Source organism: Vulpes lagopus, chromosome 10, assembly GCF_018345385.1.
Source record: "Vulpes lagopus strain Blue_001 chromosome 10, ASM1834538v1, whole genome shotgun sequence".
Lineage (NCBI taxonomy): Eukaryota > Metazoa > Chordata > Mammalia > Carnivora > Canidae > Vulpes > Vulpes lagopus.
In genome coordinates this window covers 16016892-16024211 of record NC_054833.1, presented here as the reverse complement: position 1 = coordinate 16024211, position 7320 = coordinate 16016892, and positions in this window count along the sequence as shown.

Below are 7320 nucleotides of genomic sequence, written 5' to 3'. Positions count from 1 at the left end.
AGCTCACCTCCCCGGCAGGAACCACACCTGGTCGGGAGGGAGGCCCAGGTGAGCAGCTTAGCCTCGGGCCGCGCTCCTCGGCGACCGTGCCAGCCCCATTCCCGCAGCTACCAGATCCGGGGATCCAGGGCTTGGGCCTGTAACTCCTGGGACAGGCCCGGGTTACCCTCCCTGGCTGCCGTCGCGAGGACTAACACGAACAAAGACCCGGCTTCCAGTCGTCTAGGACACGTCAGGGAAAATGCGTAAAAGGTCAGCTCCGAAGCTGAAGCATCAAGACTTGTCCCCATTCCACATCGGTCCGGTTCTAACCCGGCGCTCGAGCCCCCATCCCTGGTGGACGGCCCCGCCGGCCCCGCACCCTCCCGGCCGGCCTCTGCGCAACGATGGTGCGGTTGGGGACACTCAAGGAGTCCCCGTGTCGTCTGGGCATTTAAAGTCCTCCCTGGGCTGAGGGACTTCCCTCACGGTGTCCATTCTCTTGTGGATTTGAAACTTTCTTGGACCTGCCTTAGAACCTTGCTCCACGAGTTTGGGGTTTTGTTTGTAGGTGCGCTCTTTTTCTTTCTTTCTTTCTTTCTTTCTTTCTTTCTTTCTTTCTTTCTTTCTTTCTTTCTTTCTTTCTTCTTTCTTTTTTTTTTTTTTTGCCTTGCGAGAATTTTGAGTAATGAAAATTACAGCGTCTTTAAACCGTAGTGTCTCCACTCCACTTCGCCGACTTTCTCCACGCTGTCCAAGTGGGATGGTGAAAATCGAATTCTTTCAGGTCCCAAAACCGAGGCGTCTTGGAGATGCCGGCGGGGGGCGCTGTGCTCTCTTAAAAAGGAGCTGGGGCTCTCGCGCGCGCCCCGGTGGAGCCAGGGCTGCAGGGACCCGGGGCTGCGGGCTGGGCCAGGCCGAGCCCACGAAGGACCGGCGGCCTAGGCGAGGGCTGGGGCGGGGCGCGGACTCCCGCCAGGTGCCATCTCCGACTTTGGTACTTTTTTGGGGGAGGGGGGGACGGGAGGGCAGGGCGTGCGCGGGAAGGAGAAGGCAAAGCGGCCCCCGCGGCTGCGCTGGGTGGGATGGCCGGGACGGGAAGGCTTGGGAGCGAAGCAGCCCAGGCCTTGGGCATGAGAGCCTCTGCCCAGAGGACTGGGGCTGGGGTCCGGGTGCCCAGAGGGCAGAGAAGGAGGAGTCCGGAAGCAGCGGCGAGCTGGTCTGGAGCTCTGGGGTACGACCACTTGGGGTCCAAACTCAGCTCAGTCATTTACATTTACAGGCTGAGGGACCTGAGCTCCTTTGAAGCCCCATTTTTACTCATTTGTAAAATGGGGGATTTGTTGTGAGGCCCTAAAGGAAGGTGCGCTAGGCGCCCAGCGCGCTCACGTTGCGCCCCGAGGCGGGTGGCCGACCGGCTCCTGCACCCCATGTCCCCCCCCACCCTCAGGGTACCCGAGAGGGGTTCAATTCGAGATGCGGTCAACTCCATCGCTCCTTCCTTGGGCACACTCCGCAGACACCGGGTCCACTGCACCTCCGGGGACTCCCGCCTTACAACCCTCCTCTTCCCCAGAGGTGGGTGCCCCCCCCTTGCTCCCCTGACGCCGATTTTCGCCTCCCGGCCTTTCCCGGCCTTGACCTCCTCCCTGGCTCAGCACCAGCCTGACTCAGCTTCCAGAAGGGAGCCCTGGAGGGGTGGGAAGAGGTGACCCCTTCCAGCTTCACCTCGCACCCAGGCTCGGGTCAGCCACCCTAGTGTCTCAGCTGCACCCAGTACCAGGGCGGTTCCAAGGCCACTAACTGCCCTTGGGAACCAGCCTCAGCACCTAGCGGTCTCTGGAACTGTGGCCTCAAGCCTCAAGCGAACCAGAGAAAAGTGGGACCTTTTTTTTTTTTTTTTCCTTACTGGGTCAAGGAAAGGGACCTCCTCTCCTCTCCTACCTCTCCACCCTAAAGCAGGTTCTGCAGCTAACAGGTCCTGGGACTCCCAACCCTACCGCCAGCGTTTCTCTGGGCAGCTCAATACAGGTGACGAGCTGCAGGAACCGGCTGCAAGACTTGGTGTCAGATGGTGCCAACCTCCCAGCTTCAGGTAATGCTCAGCCAGGCTCTCCGAGGCCCCTGGTGTCTGGGGAGAACCAGGTGGAATCTATTCGCATCCTGTAACCTGCCTCCCAGCTCCATGAGTCCCAAAGTTGCAGCAGGAATTATCTTTCCCTTAGGGTAAAGCTCTGCTTGAACCGCATTCCTCCCCACCCCAGAACTTTCAGGACTCTTACATCACTTTTTTTTTTTTCACTCACCATCAAGTACCACCCCCCAGCATCCCCTTCCACTCCACCGTTGGAGGATCTTTAAGGCGCTTGGAAATTTAAACTTAAATCTGAGCAATGGGTTAATTCAGAATTTCACACCTGTGGTGGCCTCGCCTTGCTTTTTTTCCCTTAGAGGAGTCCGGGATTCCTGGGACAGTTTGAGTGACTGCTCACTGTGCCTGGCGCCTCTCCCCCTGCAGGAACTCCTCTTTCTGGCCCTTGGGCCTGACAGAGCCTGTCAACTTTGGGTCATTCTTGCGCCCCTCTGAGCAGTAAACTGACCCCCAGGACCAGAGCAGGGAAGGGAGAAGGTGTGACAACTCAGGGGAAAAGCTAGAGGAGTGGAGCGGTGATTGCCTTGCCGGGGATCCTCCAGGGATTCCTTCAGCACACAAAAGCCCTCTCCACTCTCCCACTGGGTTAGGGGAAAGGAAGAGGGTAACCCGTAACCACAGAAGAAGCCTAACCTCTTACGGAAGGCGCCCCGGGAGAGTGCAGAAGGGGGGAGGCAGGGCCTCTCTGAGCTACGCTCACCTGGGCGCCTCCCCGTGCACTTTAGCTGGGAGTTCTTGGAGCAGCGGGGTACCGAGGCCCGAGGGGTGCAGAAAGACTGAAGGCCCAGAGGCCAAAGACTTAGAGACGCCCTGGAGGCCACAGGACCGTGACCCCTCCACGCGTGGCCCGGGTTCCTCCAGGCCCCAGGCGACAGGTGCAGCCGCAGCCTCCGCCGCCCGCTGTGCCAGGGCGGCCGCCGCTCACTGGTGCGGAACCACTATCGGAACGAGTTTGCGCTTCTGTTTACAAAGCAATCCTGCCATCAAAAGAGGAACAAAATCACCACTTATCACACCCTGTCATAAAGTAATCTGCCCCGGAGGGAAACCCTTGCGAAGAACCGCGAGGTGTGTGTGTGTGTGTGTGTGTGTGTGTGTGTGTGTGTGCGGCAGCGCGCCTGCCCGCGTGGTGCAGGGGAGCGAGGACAGCAAAGGAAAGGAGAACTCTCCCAACTCTTCCAGAGTAAATCACTTGGACAGCCAGAGAGTCCCTCCAGGCGGGGAAAGACAGAGGGTGGACCTAGCGCTGGCGCCGGAGTGTGACAGGGGAGCCCAGCCCAGGACTGGGTAGGGCACAGTGCCTAATGGCTCTCTTTGCTCTTTGGAATCTGCTCATTTGCAGCTCTCCGTCCTGGATGCCTACTTTTCTAGGGTCTTCTAAGATGCTTCAGCCCACCCCACCCCCCAGAGATGGGCAGAGAGGGAAAAGAGTGAGTTTTTGGGAACTGCCAGTTCCCTCTTGATCTCCTTCCCTGTAGGGGACACCGCAGGACTCACAGGACAGTCTTCAGTAATCTCTAACCAGTGGGGGACAGTTTTGCTCCCTTTAACCCCCATGGTGCCTCCACCCCCCCAATACTGGTTGCTAAGGAGGCTGTGGTTAAGGCTGCTCTGGCAATACAGACCAACTGGTCTGGAAATTGGGGGAGGGGTGCAAAAGTATTGGGAAGGTCTAATCAACCCCAGTGGGTGTCCAGTCCCTTTAGGATATCTCCATCCTTGGCTGGTCTAGAATGAGGTGATAAATCCCTCAGGCAACCAAATCTATGCCGGTAGAGTACCTCTGGGGGCTTCCTCTGGGGTGCAGGTGGGTGCTCCTTGCCCCTTGTGTCGCTGTTGGAAGGGCAAAGAGGGCAGGCTTTCCCACCCTCACCCACCCTCCCATTTCCCTTCCACTGTGAAGGCTTTTCTAGTCTCGCTGTCGGTAATTCGCGACTTCATCATAGAACCAGAGTTTGGGCTTAGCACAGGTGATCCTCCAAATCCAGTAACACCCACCCCCCACCCCGGCCTCAGCCAAGGGTGCAATTTCCCCTGCAACCAACATTAACGTAGCAGGACAGCATCTGGTCAATTTATATCCAAGTGCCTGTGATCTAGCTTAGATCTGGGATTCTTGGGCTCCATGGTGCGAGCAATCACTAACCCGGAGAGATGACTTTGGCTTCTAGTAGGATATCCTGAACTGGGGGAAGCAGAATTATCAGTGTTAAGCTGTCATGTGTATCTTGAAGGCCTTGGGGGAAATTGTTTCATCCTTTTTAATTCCTGTATATTTCATGAAAACAGAGAGTCAACATTGTGCTTGCATCACTGTGCAAAACATCTGTAAGGTGAAGGACTTACTCTTTCCTAAGACTGGGGAGCTAGGTCCAATGCTAGCAGATGAGCAGGGAAGGAGAAAGTCCTTGTCCCCTCCCACCCCCACACACAAATCTTCTTGGGGCAGTAAATGACTTAGGGCAGTGTTGTTCAACCTTTGCTCTATACTAGAATCACCTAAAGGGTCTGAAGATCCTGATGCCCAAGTGGCACCCCAAATCAATGGAATCAGAATTTTGGAGGTTAGGACCCAAGTGTCAATATTTTTTAAAGTATCCCAGGTGATGGCACTGTGCAGCCAAATCTGAGAACCAGTGGCTTAGGGCAGTGGTTCTCAAAGGGTGGTCTGGAGGACAGCAAGATGAACATCATCCGGGAACTTAGTAGAAATGCAGATTCCTAGGCACCACTTCAGCTGTGCTGAAACCCCTGAAGGTGAGGCCCAGCAATCAGTACTGGAACCAGCCCTCCCGGCGGCAGACAGGAGCAGGTGCTCAAATATCTGGGAACCACTCACCTAGGGAACTTTGTGCCTGCAAAGAGAGTGGGGGTGGGGGTGCTGACTTGCCAGTCCCCAGCTATTCCTCTTTGTCTTTGTGCAAAGCTGCCACCCCCGCCCCCCACCCCCCCACCCCCGGCTTTTACCTGCCCATCCTTTGGGAACACAGGGGGTGTCTCGGTTTTAGGTGCGGAGAGGTGTAAAGCTCGCAAGCAACCTGCCCTGCATCGGAATCAACCAACTTAAGAACAAGTTCAACATCGCTGCGAGAGACAAGAGCCTGCAAACTCAACGTTCTCCCCCTGCGCCTGCGTCTCTCGGTGGCGGCGGCCGCTTTGGTGGGGTACAGTTTAGAACCACACCTGGGTTTCGCTTGGGGCCAGATGGAACTTGATAGCTCAACCTCTGAGCTTCTTTTTTTCTTTGGAGTCTTTCCTTCTCTATCTACCTTTTTTTCTCTCTCCCTCCCGCCCCAGCGCCTGGGACACTGCTAGGCACCTCGCCCCAGCTCCTGGGACACTGCTAGGCGCCTCGGTCTCCCTGGCTCAGGCCACGTGTCCTGGGAATCTGACCGCGACTACCCTCCATCCGGAGACTTCTTCCTGCATCGGGGGAGTGCAAGCTCCCCCCCTCCATCCTGCCCCCAAACCCATCACCCCACGCCCCGCCGGCCCGGTCCTAGGGCAAGCTGCCCGGACCTGGACCTAAAGGGCGCTAGCTCGGCTGGGTGCAGCGGCTCGGCGCCCTTCCCTGCGGCGGCCGGCGGGCGCGCCCGGGTCCCGGTGGCAGCTGGCACCGCGGGTTAGCGCGCCCTGCCCTCGGGGCTACCCACGCGGCTGCCCCTCGGGCCGCGCAATCTAGAGAAGGGTGCACGCCCGGGTGCCCTGCCGCGCCTCGGCTGGGGCCTGGTCACCCTTCGGGCCACCGGCGTCTTTCCTTAGGAAGGGCGGTTTCTGGGCCAACAGGTGGGCGGCGCGGAGGGGCGCGCGGGGGCCACGGCGAGCAGGGCGCCCGGGCTCCCCCCCCCCCATTACTTGGGGCTGCGGAAAGGGAAAGGTCCTGCTCCGGGGAAGCGGGGCCGGAGCCCGGGGGCGCCCCGGGGGCTCGGGGGCCGCGGGAGGGGGGACGGCGCCAAACCCAGGCGGCCCGGGGGGCGGAGGGGGGGAGCTGATGGGGCTCCTTCCCATTCAGAATCTAGGGGCTGGTGGAGACAGAGAGTCTCCTAAACTGATGCAAGTCTCCAGAAAGTCTGGGGAGGAAGCCTCAAAAGTTCCCGCGTGCGGAGCCGGGGCGGTGCGAGGGCTCGGCCGCTTCCCTTTGCGCGGCCGCCCAAATGCGCTCCCCCTGCGCGCTGCCCCAGGGCTCCGCGGTCCCGGGGGACTCCGACCCGGCCGCGGGGCCGTTCAGGTTGTTTTAGTCGCCTAAAGGCACAACGGGCTGTACTGTTCTCAAGGATTTGTCCCTTTAATTTAGAAATAGGAGTTTAAGGCCTCATTTTATTTTTTTAAAAAAGATTTTATTCATATGAAAGACACAGAGGGAGAAGCAGGCTCCATGCAGGGAGCCCAATGTGGGACTCGATCCCGGGTCTCCAGGATCACGGCCTGAGCCAAAGGCAGGCGCCAAACCGCTGAGCCACCCAGGGATCCCCAAAGCCTCATTTTAGAAAGTGGAGATGGCTAAGCTTGGCCTTTCTGCCTTCCTAAAGGAAGTTCCCGGTGATGGGCTCAACCACTAGATTCCACTGCTGTTTTTCCCACGCGACCACAGACTTTAAAAGAGCAAAATTCGGTTGCCATTAAAACCCATCAGGCTTCCATGTATTAATCTCTTACGATTTCCTAATAATAGAGCCTTACTGCTTCTCCCATGCGGCTGGAAGCTTTGCAAGCACCGGGAGGGTGCTCTGCTGTGCCTGTTCTGAGACTGTACAAGGCTGCCTCTCAGGGATCTCCAAATAACAGGCCAGCTACCTCTGGATTTCCAATGGCATATTCCAGAAGCAAAGATGTGTGTATCTTGCTTCTTGAGTCTAAGGAAAAGAAATATTTTCGGAAATCATGCTCTTTTTTTCTTTGCAAAATACTTCACATGGCTCTGGAAACTTGGAGGGAGGCGTCGTTCAAATGGCATTGTCTTTTCCTGTATTTATTTCTACCTGGCAAGGGGCGTTGGGAATTTAGGTTGATAACTAAACAAGGCTGGATCAAGTGTATGAGGTTTTTAAGAAAATTGACGTGGTACCCGTCTCTTCATCTGTTTCCAAACTCAAAATGTATTTTTTCTCAATCTTACAATGTGAATGGTACGACCTTTCCAATTGGATCATTTCAGCCCTGTGTTGTGGATGTAAGAATTATGCAGTTTT